The sequence below is a fragment of the Megalobrama amblycephala genome, linkage group LG22 (genome assembly GCF_018812025.1).
Source record: "Megalobrama amblycephala isolate DHTTF-2021 linkage group LG22, ASM1881202v1, whole genome shotgun sequence".
Classification (NCBI taxonomy): domain Eukaryota; kingdom Metazoa; phylum Chordata; class Actinopteri; order Cypriniformes; family Xenocyprididae; genus Megalobrama; species Megalobrama amblycephala.
Genome location: NC_063065.1, coordinates 1,215,773 through 1,229,695, shown reverse-complemented (window position 1 = coordinate 1,229,695; position 13,923 = coordinate 1,215,773). Strand labels below are relative to the sequence as shown.

The window sequence follows — 13,923 nt, the reverse complement described above, 5'->3', positions numbered from 1 at the left end:
GTTCCACAATCAAAGTTGATTTGACATTAAATCACATCTGATTTTACTGTTGCTGCTGATTTCAGATCAGTTCAAGCATGAAACTTTTATTTTGGATGCTGTATGTTGTGTATTTGTTGGTAAAGTTGTGCTTGATTGTGTATGTGTGGCCTGTCAGTGTAGATTGATGATATATGGATAATTATCCAATATTTCCTGATTTTTCCTGACAGTCTTGTCAATGTATAATTCAGATGTTTTGTTTTCAAGTATTTTTAGCAAGTTTTGATTAAAGTAAGCTTCTCTAGAAAGGCACAGTCCATTAAAAACTCCTGCTTTCTGTCCATCAGTTTATCTTTAATAATTCATCCCGTCTGTAAAGTTTGTTGTGTGTGTTTGAGCTGAATCATATATGATCCATCCTGCAGGGGATTTAGATGTGACACAAGCATCAGCGGATTACAGGAGACGCACGCACATCCAGCCACCCTACAGTTATGCATCACATATTCAGTGTTTTCATGCTGGTATGGTGTGTGGTTTGTGCCAAAAAAGTGTAGACTGCATTGTGCAATACATTTGGCCAGGGAATTGCCTCTGATTTGTGTTTGTGTTTTCTGCTTGTGTTATTTCTCTGTCATGCATTTTATGCCTCAGATATCCAGTTTAGAAAAGTCTGTTTATTTTGCTATCCTAGTTATACACGATGGTTAGTAGCATTTTATCTTTTGCATTTAGCATTAATTTTCTGATTCCCAAACCCAACCAGAACAGACCTGCGATTTTAAAAGTGTCTGATACTTTATTGGCTTTTGTTTTGCTTATAATGTTAATTGTGCATTAGCTAAAATGTTGAAGGCTTTAGACATGCAGATATTAAATAAAACTGTTTGTTCAGTTTAGTGATGCTGTTATGATTGTTAAAAACAAATAAAACAATACATAAATAACTAGGGATGTACGATATATCGGCCACAATATCGGTATCAGCCGATAAATGTTCGTTTTTAATGTTATCGTATATGTATATATCGGTTATCGGCTTTCAAATATAAAGAATAATTGGTTATCGGTATTGGTAAAAATTTTCATGTAAACAAATAAAACAATACATAAATAACTAGGGATGCACAAATATCGGCCACCATATTGGTATCAGCCAATATATGTTAATTTTTAAAGTTATCATTATCCGTCCGATGAGAAAATTTGAACAAAACACTGATAAATAATGGATAATTTCCTTCAGCTGAGACACTTCAGATGCTCACTGTTCATCATTATGTTTTTGAATTGCTTGAAATATGGTTGAAAATCACATCAAAAAGGAAAATACAGTTAAGTACAACATGTGCAGCACAAGTCTGTCATATAGACTACTTAATATTATAAAGAGAACATTATAATTGTGTGTTGGGACATGGCTTTTAATGGTGAAACTTTTGTTTTTGTAATCAGGCTCTCAAAAATTGTATAAAAATTTGGATATAGATTTATCGGCCAATATATCGGTTATCGGCTTTCAAATATAAAGAATAATTGGTTATCGGTATTGGTCAATTTTCATGTTGGTGCATTCCTGAAAGAAAGAAAGAAAGAAAGAAAGAAAGAAAGTAGGGATGCACAAATATCGGCCACCATATTGGTATCAGCCAATATATGTTCATTTTTAATGTTATTATTATCGGTCCGATGAGAAAATTTGACCAATAAGCCGATAAATAATGGATAATTTCCTTCAGCTGAGACACTTCAGATGTGCACTGCCTGCCATTATGGTTTTGAATTGCTTGAAATATGATTGAAATCGCTTCAAAATGGAAAATACAGTTAATTACAACAGTCTGTCATATAGGCTACTTAATATTATAATGAGAACATTATAATTGTTTGTTGGGACATGGCTTTTAATGGTAATGTAATCAGGCTCTCAAAAATTAGATGATAAATTGGATTTATCGGCCAATATATCGGTTATCGGTTTCAAATATAAAGAGTTATCGGTATTGGTCAAAATTGTCATATTGGTGGATTCCTAAAAAAAAAAAGAAAGAAAGTAGGGATGTACGATATATCGGCCACCATATCGGTATTGGTATTAAAGTTATTGTTATCGGCCTGATAAGAATAATCGGTATCGGCCAAAATGTTCATATCGGTGCATCCCTACAAATATCGGTTCTGTATATCGGTTATCAGGCACATAAGCATGCAAATTATCAGTATGAACATCAGTCAATCTCTAGTCAATATTGAGGTGAGCTTTACGAATGCATTTGAATTGGTTTTGCTCTAATTCCATCTCATCTGTTCAGGTATTAGGTTAACTAACCGAGCTCATTCAGTTTAGTTGGTTTATTGCTTCTATGAAGTCTGTATGAGTGACTCATGGGTAGTTTTATCATCTACACTCTGATATGTCTCATAAACGGTCATACTCATAAAATGCATGAGGAAGTGAAAGGAGAAGGGTTTATTTAACATGACACAGTTCCAGGAGCTTCTTTTGTGTGTGTGTGTGTGTGTGTGTGTGTGTGTCAGATTGTTTACAAGGAAGGGATCGTAGTTCAGTGATTTGATAGGGTTGTCTTCTGGGGGACTTCTGTGCTAGTGACGGTTTAAATAAGACAGCCTGAGGACGGGGTGTGTGTGTGTGTGTGTGTGTGTGTGTGTGTGTTTGTGTGTGTGTGTCCCTAAGGATCGCTGAGTCACAGAATCACCCCACTCTTCCTGACGGATACAGAGAGAGAGGTCGAATCAATGGCTGTTAGCGTGTCTGTAATTGGAGCCATTGATTTGCGGCGTGTGATTATGTAAACTGTGCAGGTCATTTTTGTGTCTTGCTGTCTAGTGCTCTCTATATAGGCGACATGGCTTTGGATAAATGAATAAATGTAAGTGTCCTAATAGATGTTCATTTGACTTTCTCATTTATAGCTGTATGTATTTCCTTCATGGTTTTTTATAGCCTCTTCTTCATCTGTTGGTGTGGTTCTTTGTTTCCATGGAAATATGGGTGGAGCTAAGAAGTGTCTCAAGAATAATGTATTATTGAAGTGATAGAGGAGTGGTGTTTTCCTACAGACTGGAGATATACGGATCATTTCACCGGCTAACATCAGTCGGCATTTAAAATAAAAACTGATGTTTCATGATCTAAATATTGGAAAAATCTGACATTGCGATATTGTACTGATTTAATATGTACTGTGCATTTATAGTGTAATTTTAATAATAAATAAGTGTTAGATTTATTTCATTTTCTCTCAAAATAAAAACAATTTTTCACGATTTTGGATAAATTGAGAATCATAATTTTTTTTTGTTTCACGAGATCTCGATTCTTCCACAATTCTGAATCGACGAATAAACAAAATAACATTACTTACTACGAATTCTGATAAAATGTTAATTGCTGCAGTCTGTTTAAAAGTGTTTAATTAATTTGAGTGAATTATTTTGAAAAATTGGGTTGAGTAAATGATTCAATGACTCATAAAGACTTCACTTGTTTCAGCATCGAATCAGCATTTTTGAACGAATCTCTTGAATGAATGATTCAGTGACTCACTCAAATACTTCACTTGTTTCATTACTGGATGAATCAGCATTTTTGAACAAATCTCTTGAATGAATGATTCAGTGACTCACTCAAATACTTCACTTGTTTCATTACTGGATGAATCAGCATTTTTGAACAAATCTCTTGAATGAATGATTCAGTGACTCACTCAAATACTTCACTTGTTTCATTACTGGATGAATCAGCATTTTTGAACAAATCTCTTGAATGAATGATTCAGTGACTCACTCAAATACTTCACTTGTTTCATTACTGGATGAATCAGCATTTTTGAACAAATCTCTTGAATGAATGATTCAATGACTCACTCAGAGCCTGCGTCTCAATGTGCATACTATCCATCCTAAGTAGTATGTGACATTAGTAAAATTCAATACTATATAGGCTGGATAGTATGCACATTGGGATGCAGGAAAAGACCTCACTTGTTTCATTACTGGATGAATCAGCATTTTTGAACAAATCTCTTAAATGAATGATTCAGTGACTCACTCAAATACTTCACTTGTTTCATTACTGGATGAATCAGCATTTTTGAACAAATCTCTTGAATGAATGATTCAGTGACTCACTCAAATACTTCACTTGTTTCATTACTGGATGAATCAGCATTTTTGAACAAATCTCTTGAATGAATGATTCAATGACTCACTCAGAGCCTGCGTCTCAATGTGCATACTATCCATCCTAAGTAGTATGTGACATTAGTAAAATTCAGATACTATATAGGGTGGATAGTATGCATATTGGGATGCAGGAAAAGACTTCACTTCATTACTGGATGAATCAGCATTTTTGAATGAATCTCTTGAATGAATGATTCAATGACTCACTCAAAGACTTCACTTGTTTAATTACTGGATAAATCAGCATTATTGAACAAATCTCTTGAATAAATGATTCAGTGACGAATACATTTTTTAACAGTCACTTGTCGCCACCTACTGGTGTAATGATGAAATTGATTTACAATCTTTATTTGAAGCATCAAGTTTCTTTCAAAAGGTTATTTCCTCTATTTTGATCAATCAGTTTTTATATATATCTTTTAACGAATAATTGTGCAGCTCTACTCAGTGCTGTAGATGGTGTTTGCCACCTTAGCATCATGTAGTATAAATGTGATAGATCAGTGCACATGAAGACACAGGTCAGCCGTAATCTCTGACGGGACGATCTCATCCCCTGGGAAATCTCCAAAATCACCATTATCAAGCCGTTCACAGAGGACAGGGAGATTTGAGACAGACGTAGTGAACAGAAAACATGACGGAGCAGAGAGAAATGAGAGATCGTAGCTGCTGATCTTGATTTTGTTTTCAGACTGAAATGAATAAGAAGTGTTGTCAAGAGTGACCTCAGTGCAGTAGTAATTTTAAAATAACATATCTTTTTTGTTTACGGTCACTGGCTTGTGTGCCCGGACATTTGTCTGTCAACACAGAGTCTGCGGCGGTTGCAACAAACTCCTTAAGTTAAGAAACTCTTAGTGATAATACCCTTACAACTGTAACTAAAGGTTTTCTTAACTGTAAGTGTTTGTTGTAACTGCGCCCTGGTCATTTTTGCCTTTTTTTTCTGCCCACTTTGACAGAAAGAGCCCATCTGATGGTCATGTAAAATCACCAGTTGCCATTTAGTGTCTCAAATGAATCTTTCAAAGTCATGAACTTCACAAACATGTGTGTTGTGTTGAAATCTAGTTTCCATGCTAATTCCAGGTTTCCATGTAGTTCTCCAAGGTTTTTTGTTTTACTTTAACTTTGCTGTATTTCAAAGTGTTAAAGCGCATGGCAATTGGGAAATTGCTAACTGGGGGTCAGTTTGTCCCAAACACAATCAATGCAACCAAAATTTGTACAGACTTTCCAAAACATGTCGAAACTTTGCATGCACATTCATGACCCCAAATCACAAAATTTCAAGAAGAAATGAATTAAACTGTGATTCAAAGAGTTGAAAATTGATGTGGGTCAAATTGAAAACACAATAGGAGGGTCTTAATGACTGTGAACCATGAAAAGTTCAGGATCATGGGGAGTCGCCACACACGTTATGTATATTCAGTTGACGATTGTACTGTGTGTTTATCATTGCATCAAAAAACTCACTGATTTTTGTTTTGCTTTCACCAGACGAACCTGTCAGACGACATCAAAGACATTTGATTCAGATTTAATCTGAGCTGTTTAACACAAATAGCAGCATGAGATAAGCGTTCAAGTGTAAAGGGATAAAGCGTTGGTGTAGAAACTGTTTTCACTCAGAAATTGCAAGTAAACTACACAATTAATGGCAAAGAAATGCAATCTCCAATAATCTGTTTTATTCACAACATCGAAGAATCATGTTTTACAGTGTAGGTGTGTCTCCTCTGCAGAATGAGCTGATGAGATGCAACGAGAGACGAATTAGTGCGAAATTTCCCCGAGAGCTGTAATTCAATAACACAGTCATTCTGTCATGTGCCTCAGTCTCAAGTGGACATTAATATGAACTGCAACAGCCATTACCATAATCATGCATTTTGCTTCTGAATAGATTTACATAAGGAAGACAGATGTGCATGTGACGCCTGGAGCTGGCTTGTGTCCGCGGTCTCCTTCACAGGGACACACCATGAGCTAATGATGAGCTGTCAGTATTTGTGCGCCGTCAGCTCAGAGAAAGTGTTTCTGGCTTTAGCCGGCAGCGCTGGATCTGTGTCAGATCTCACAGCGTCTAACCTCTGATGGGCGGCGGTATTGATCCACACGTTTACATCGAGAAACCCAAGCTGAAAACCTCATTCAGAACCAGGGTTTTTCCTGGGTCAAAAATGGTCTTCGTGGTGGCGGACGGACACGGTCATCCACACACAGTACCAAAGCACTCCAATGTGTAGTTAGCAGCGTGAAAAATATAAATTATATACAGAAAGCGAGCAAAGATAACTGCTATTATAATAACTGAAGCTGGTAATAACAACACGAGGTTCACAAAACTGTGAAATCTCCCGTTATATTAAATGAAGCTGCGCAATGAATCTCTTATTGACATTGTTTTGAGCGGATTCTGACTACTGAAGCACATCTGATTGGCCCTTGTGTTCACGGGCTCAACAGATACGTCTGTGTTTGGCTACAAAGCTCAACGCTGCAGAAACACATTGTAAATAGAAACCTTTGATGCTTTGATTTCACAGAGAACGTACACAAACACTCACAGGAGCGTTTTAAACTAGCTGGCTATCAGCGGGTTCCGGAAAAACAGCAGGTATCGTCACATTAAATGATCAAACACATCTTTGGCTGGACAAATGCAGATTTTTGTCCAGCCAAAATATTTTTAAAGGTGCCATCGAACGTTTTTTTACAAGATGTAATATAAGTCTAAGGTGTCCCCTGAATGTGTCTGTGAAGTTTCAGCTCAAAATACCCCATAGATTTTTTTTAAATTCATTTTTTTAACTGCCTATTTTGGGGCATCATTAGAAATGTGCCGAATCATGTTGCGGCCCCTTTAAATGCTCACGCTCCCCACCCACGGAGCTCGTGCTTGCCTTAAACAGTGCATAAACAAAGTTTACACAGCTAATATAACCCTCAAATGGATCTTTACAAAGTGTTCGTCATGCATACTGCATGCATGCGTCGGATTATGTGAGTATTGTATTTATTTTGATGTTTTCATTTGATTCTGAATGAATTTGAGGCTGTGCTCCGTGGCTAACGGCTAATGCTACACTGTTGGAGAGATTTATAAAGAATGAAGTTGTTTATGAATTATACAGACTGCAAGTGTTTAATAATGAAAATAACGACGGCTCTTGTCTCAATCATGGGCTGGCATATGCAAATATTGGGGGCGTACATATTAATGATCCCGACTGTTACGTAACAGTCTGTGTTATGTTGAGATTCGCCTGTTCTTCGGAGGTCTTTTAAACAAATGAGATTTATATAAGAAGGAGGAAACAATAGTGTTTGAGACTCACTGTATGTCATTTCCATGTGCTGAACTCTTGTTATTTAACTATGCCAAGATAAATTCAATTTTTAATTCTAGGGCACCTTTAATGCAGGAAATGCCCTGTGAGTTTCAGTTCAGATGTTTCGACAGGGCACTTTGTAATACATTTTTTTTTTTTTTTTTTTTCTAAATTCTGTTTTATTTTTTCCAAATGCAGTCCATTTTCATTTTTCTGGATTCTATTTTAAAGATTTAATTCAATAAATAATGAAACTTGCACAATTTAACAACACTCTATTAAAAGATTAACCAAAATTCATCAAATTATCAATCAGCCCCCCAATGTTGTGTTTGTTTGTTTGTTTATTTATTTATACTTTAATTTATTTGCATTTTATTATTTCTGGATTCTGTTTTAATGGTTTCATAAAAGTTTAATAATAAAAAAGCAATCAATTGAATTTTTAAAACGAACAGTTTTAATTTATATAATATTTACTTTATTTAATATAGAGTATATATTAAATATTTAATTCAATAAATAATGAAACTTATACAATTTAACAATCAATTAAATGTTTAACCAAAATTCATACAAAATTATCAATTTTATTTTTCCCAAATTTTGTTTTTGTTTGTTTGTTTATTTATGTATGTATTTTAATTTATTTGCATTTTATTATTTCTGGATTCTGTTTTAATGGTTTCATAAAATTGTAATAAAAAAACAATCAATTGGATTTTTAAAACTAACAATTTAATTTATATAATATATAATTACACAAAAAAAATAAAAAAAAATAATATATATATATATATATATATATATATATATATATATATATATATATATATATATATATATATATATATATATATATATATATATTATTAAATTGTAATAAAACAACTGAAATGTTTTACCTTTTAAGAAATTCTTTGGTATCTGTTTTAATTTTGCTGGATTTATTATTTAATTAATCTTTTCATTTCTTTTAATTCCTTTTAATTGGCAAACAAAGTTGCTGGATATTTATTTATTATTTAATAAGAAGTACATTTTCTGTACAATAGTAATGCATTTCTGTCACAATTTCATCCAAGTTAAATTGAACTTTTATTTTGGCGTGTTGTCATGAAGACCTTTCAGCATCTGTGTGTATATGATATGACAACATAGTTCATACGGTCGTTAATTATGGAGGCCAGACTTGCTGAATACTGAATATGTGTGAATATGCCAATGTGGGAGGTCAAATATTAATGAGCCCATGCTTTTGACATCAAACATGGGAAGCAAATGCTTTAAAGCACTGTATTCTGTCTTATCTGGTTCTTTAAATGATGATTGGCTGAGCTCTTGAACGAGCTAAACTTTGCTGTTTCACTCATTTGTTTTGCCATCATTTTACACGCAGATGCCGCTTATATCTCTGAACATAAACACACGTGTGCTGCTTATTTTTGGAGTCAGATCTTCATGTAGAAACGTGAAGCCAAGAGGAAGAGCTTTCTCTGAACCGGTTTTATTTTTGCCTCGACTGGCTCTCTAAAGTCATGGCAAACAAGTGTGACAGTGTTGTGTTTCAGGGACGGGTGTGTTTTCATAAAGCTCTCAGTGAAATGGACACCGTTTGTGTCTAATATCATTAAAGGGGAAGTGCTGAGGAGTCGTTTTGTCTTCATTAAGAGGATGTCAGTAGTTTTGTGCTTGTTCTTACTTTTCTAAAAACTGATCCGATAAACCACGAATATCTTGGATGAGTTTACTTGTGATCGCAACTCATTTGGACATTTTAAAATCTAGCAATAAATGTTCACTGTTGGCAAATAAACAGGCTGAAAGTCTTATTAATGGATAATGAACAGGGTTTTTTGATTTGTGTGTAAATATTGTGTTAAAAAAAGTAGTACTACACAGTTAAATCGACTCTGATCAGAGAACATTTGGTCCATAGAGTTAAAATAACACTGAAGCAGAGTTAAAGTTAATGAGATAATATGCTGTTTGTGGAGTTGTTTATTCAGATCTAATGTCTTTTATCTTCAGTTGTTTTCATCTAAGGTTGTGGCTGGAAGTCATTTGTAGTTCTTGTGTTTCTCTTCACTTATTCTGCTTGTTAACAGCAGGTGTTCATCAATAATGCTCAATCATAACTTAATCACTTAATTAACTCTGCTTCAGTGTTACTTTAACACTATCTAGAGAGGGACCAAATGTTATCTGAGTTGACTTTTTAATAATAATAATGATAATAAAAAAATGTTTATATTAATAATTTACTGTCCTTAAAATATTAATATAATATATAATGCATGTTTATTATTTTTTATTATTTTGTAATGATGATAATTTTATTTATTGTTTAGTAGTGTGTTAAATATAACATATTTGTCATTTCTGATTGTTTTTTAATGATAATTATAATTATTGTTAATATATATATATACAGTCCAGTCCAAAAGTTTGGAACCACTAAGATTTTTAATGTTTTTAAAAGAAGTTTCTTCTGCTCACCAAGGCTACATTTATTTAATTAAAAATACAGTAAAAAACAGTAATATTGTGAAATATTATTACAATTTAAAATAACTGTTTTCTATTTGAATATATTTGACAAAGTAATTTATTCCTGTGATGCAAAGCTGAATTTTCAGCATCGTTACTCCAGTCTTCAGTGTCACATGATCCTTCAGAAATCATTCTAATATGCAGATCTGCTGCTCAAGAAACATTTAATGTGTACAATTGTACAAAATATTTGTGTACAATATTTTTTTTTTCAGGATTATTTGATGAATAGAAAGTTCAAAAGAACAGTGTTTATCTGAAATCTAATCTTTTGTAACATTATACATGTCTTTACTGCCACTTTTGATTGATTTAATGCATCATTGCTGAATAAAAGTATTCATTTCTTTAATTTCTTTTAAAAAAAATAAAAATAAAAATTCTTACTGACCCCAAACTTTTGAACGGTAGTGTATAATGCTACAGAAGCTTTGTATTTCAGATAAATGCTGTTCTTTTGAACTTTCTATTCATCAAGGAATCCTGAAAAAAAAAGTACACAACTGTTTTCAACATTGAAAATAATCATAAATGTTTCTTGAGCAGCAGATCAGCATATTAGAATGATTTCTGAAGGATCATGTGACACTGAAGACTGGAGTAACGATGCTGAAAATTCAGCTTTGCATCACAGGAATAAATTACTTTGTCAAATATATTTAAATAGTACACAGTTATTTTAAATTGTAATAATATTTCACAATATTACTGTTTTTTTTACTGTATTTTTAATTAAATAAATGTAGCCTTGGTGAGCAGACGAAACTTCTTTTAAAAACATTAAAAATCTTAGTGGTTCCAAACTTTTGGACTGTACTGTACATATTTAATAATCGAGCATTTGTGTTTTTATCATATTGCTGTTGTCAGCAGTGTGTTACAGACATTTTATCACATTTAAGAGTGTTTTGTAGGCACTTTAGACATTGAGTTGATCATTGACTGCTGCTGGTTGAGGGTCATTAGATGACCTACAGAAAGGTCGGGGTCAGACAGGTAAATGCTGTCTTTGTGCAGACTGTGATAAGGGACAGAGGTGGTGTGTGTGTGTGTGTGTGTGTGTGTGTGTGTGTTGAGCTTCTGTGATTATGAGTCACAGTCGAATCCTTTCTAAACCTGCTGCAGTGTCACACCAGGGAATTCCAGGCATCTCTGGAACGTCGGGAGGCTCTCGTCTCACACACACACTCTCACACACACCCTACACACGAGTATACAGACACAGACCAATGCACTGCAAGCGCGCAAGCTGCACACATGTGTACGTGTTGTGATTCTGCTTGATATAAACATGTCCACAGTCTTAAGTTTTGCTCAGCTGAATTCACTCCACAATGACAGCAGTACAAGTTTTGGGCGGGTTTCCATCATACCGTCAGTGGTTGTAGTTCTGTCATGTCTAGTATTAGCATGTGTGAGCATCAGCAGAAAAAAAGCAGAAGTTAGTGAAGGAAACTGAACCAGGCAGAGCAGAATATGAAATAAGAGAGACTGTTGTCGTTTAGCTCTACAAATGCAAGAATTCCATTTTATTCCCCCCCATAGGATTCCATTTTAATGGTTAAATTAAATTTTAATAATCTAAAAGCATTTCATAAAACGTTTTAATTCATTAAGCACAATTTGCATAAACACTATTTGATATCGCTATTCGATTAATGTGCAGCCCTACTTTTTATCCAAATATTGCCAAATTCTGTAACTTTGGCGTTACACTGTTAATTCCATTTTTATGTAATTTATGTAACGTTTTCTGCTTTGTGGAAATCACAGGACATATTAAACTTTTAAACATGAGTTAATGATCATTTGTTGCACATAAATGTGCAGTTTTTTTTCATCGTCATATTTAGTTGTTACTCTTCATCACGTAAAGCACTACTATGATTAAAGAATTAGCTCACCCAAAAATGAAAATAATGTTGTTAATTACTCACCCTCATGTCGTTCCACACCCATAAGACCTTCAAATTAAGACATTTTTGATGAAATCCGATGGCTCAGTGAGGCCTGCATAGGGAGCAATGACATTTCCTCTCTCAAGATCCATTAATGTACTAAACACATATTTAAATCAGTTCATGTGAGTACAGTGGTTCAATATTAATATTATAAAGCCACGAGAATATTTTTGGTGCGGCAAAAAAACAAAATAACGACTTATATAGTGATGGACGATTTCAAAACACTGCTTCAGGAAGCTTCGGAGCGTTAATGAATCAGCGTGTCGAATCATGATTCGGATCGCGTGTCAAACCGCCAAACTGCTGAAATCACGTGACTTTGGCGCTCCGAACCGCTGATTCGACACACTGATTCATAACGCTCTGAAGCAGTGTTTTGAAATCGACCATCACTATATAAGTCTTTATTTAGTTTTTTTTGCACACCAAAAATATTCTCGTGGCTTTATAATATTAATATTGAACCACTGTACTCACATGAACTGATTTAAATATGTTTTTAGTGCATTAATGGATCTTGAGAGAGGAAATGTCATTGCTCAGGCCTCACGGAGCCATTGGATTTCATCAAAAATATCTTAATTTGTGTTCTGAAGATGAATGAAAGTCTTACGGGGTGTGGAACGACATGAGGGTGAGTAATTAATGACCCTTTAAGGAGTTTTTCTCGGTAGTGAGTTTTGTTGCCGTATGAATCTCTAGTTCCTGATTCTCATGCGTGTCGTCACTGAAAGGAGAAAGTGTGTGTGAAATCAGATCAGATCAGATAGTGAGTGTGTTTGGATTCCTGACACACCCACGATTCAATCTCAACTCATGTGTGCAGAAGATTATGGCATGTGGACAGCATACCTGTTTGTGTGTGTGTGAATGTTTGCACACACAGCGCTCTGTTTGTAGTGCAGTAGATTAAACAGTCTTAACTGTGTCAATGGCCTCGCACGACCAAAGAACAAACACGTTTACTTAAAGGCACACCGTGTAACTTTTGGCCATCTAGCGGTTAAAAACAAAACTGCATGCATTTTGCGAATGAATATGATTATCCTACTGCTCATAAAACATTCATTACTAACTAGGCTTAAGATATATAACCAGTTTAGATGGAAAGGATCTCAAGACGTTACTGTAGCTTTACCCATTAATAGACACAATACTTCCAGAAAACGTGAAAAAAGGACAACCCAGTAACCAAGACTTTCTCTGCAATCATGTGAAAAAACGAGCCGCTCAGATTTCACTCCCCTTGTGACATAGGAAGCTGATCTTATTATGATTTTACCACCCCCTAATCTGCATGTCTCCACCCACAGCGCTGCCATTTTGTTTTCGGCAGTGTTCATTTCATTGACAAATAATTTTCTGCATAATTTCTTCAACATTTTTTCACGGATGAAAACGAGACGTTGACTATTTAGTCAACGTCTCGTTTTCATCCGTGAAAAAATGTTGAAGAAATTATGAAAACGCAAAACGCATTCAAAAAAAATGCGTTTTGAATGACTAAAACTATGACTAAAATCTACTCTAATTTTCGTCAACGAATAAAAACGGGACAAAAATGATAGAGAGGGATGATTTGGGAAGATATCCAGTAAGGACTGAGCACATTTGAAGTGTAACGTGCTGATCTAACCATGGGGAAAAAAAGCGGCGCTGTTGCGCTCTCTAAAGCAACTTCTTCGCAATTAATGAATAGCGTACATTTATGCCAAGCGATTGCTTATAAGCTAATGTTGATGAATTATGACAATGTCTTCTACACGATGTTTATATGGTAGTATGTTTTAGACGGTTGTAAGAAAAGCATATTTTATCTCCCTCATCTGAACTTAAATGAGCAGCCTGCAAAAGTGCCGACTGCAGACATTTCA

At 34.6% G+C, this 13,923-nt stretch overlaps 1 protein-coding gene across 1 annotated transcript in view; it reads left to right on the top strand.

Moving 5' to 3' along the window:
* The window catches only part of LOC125258154 (microtubule-associated protein 4-like), an 88,759-nt gene that overhangs the window by 391 nt on the left and 74,445 nt on the right, over positions 1–13,923 (top strand).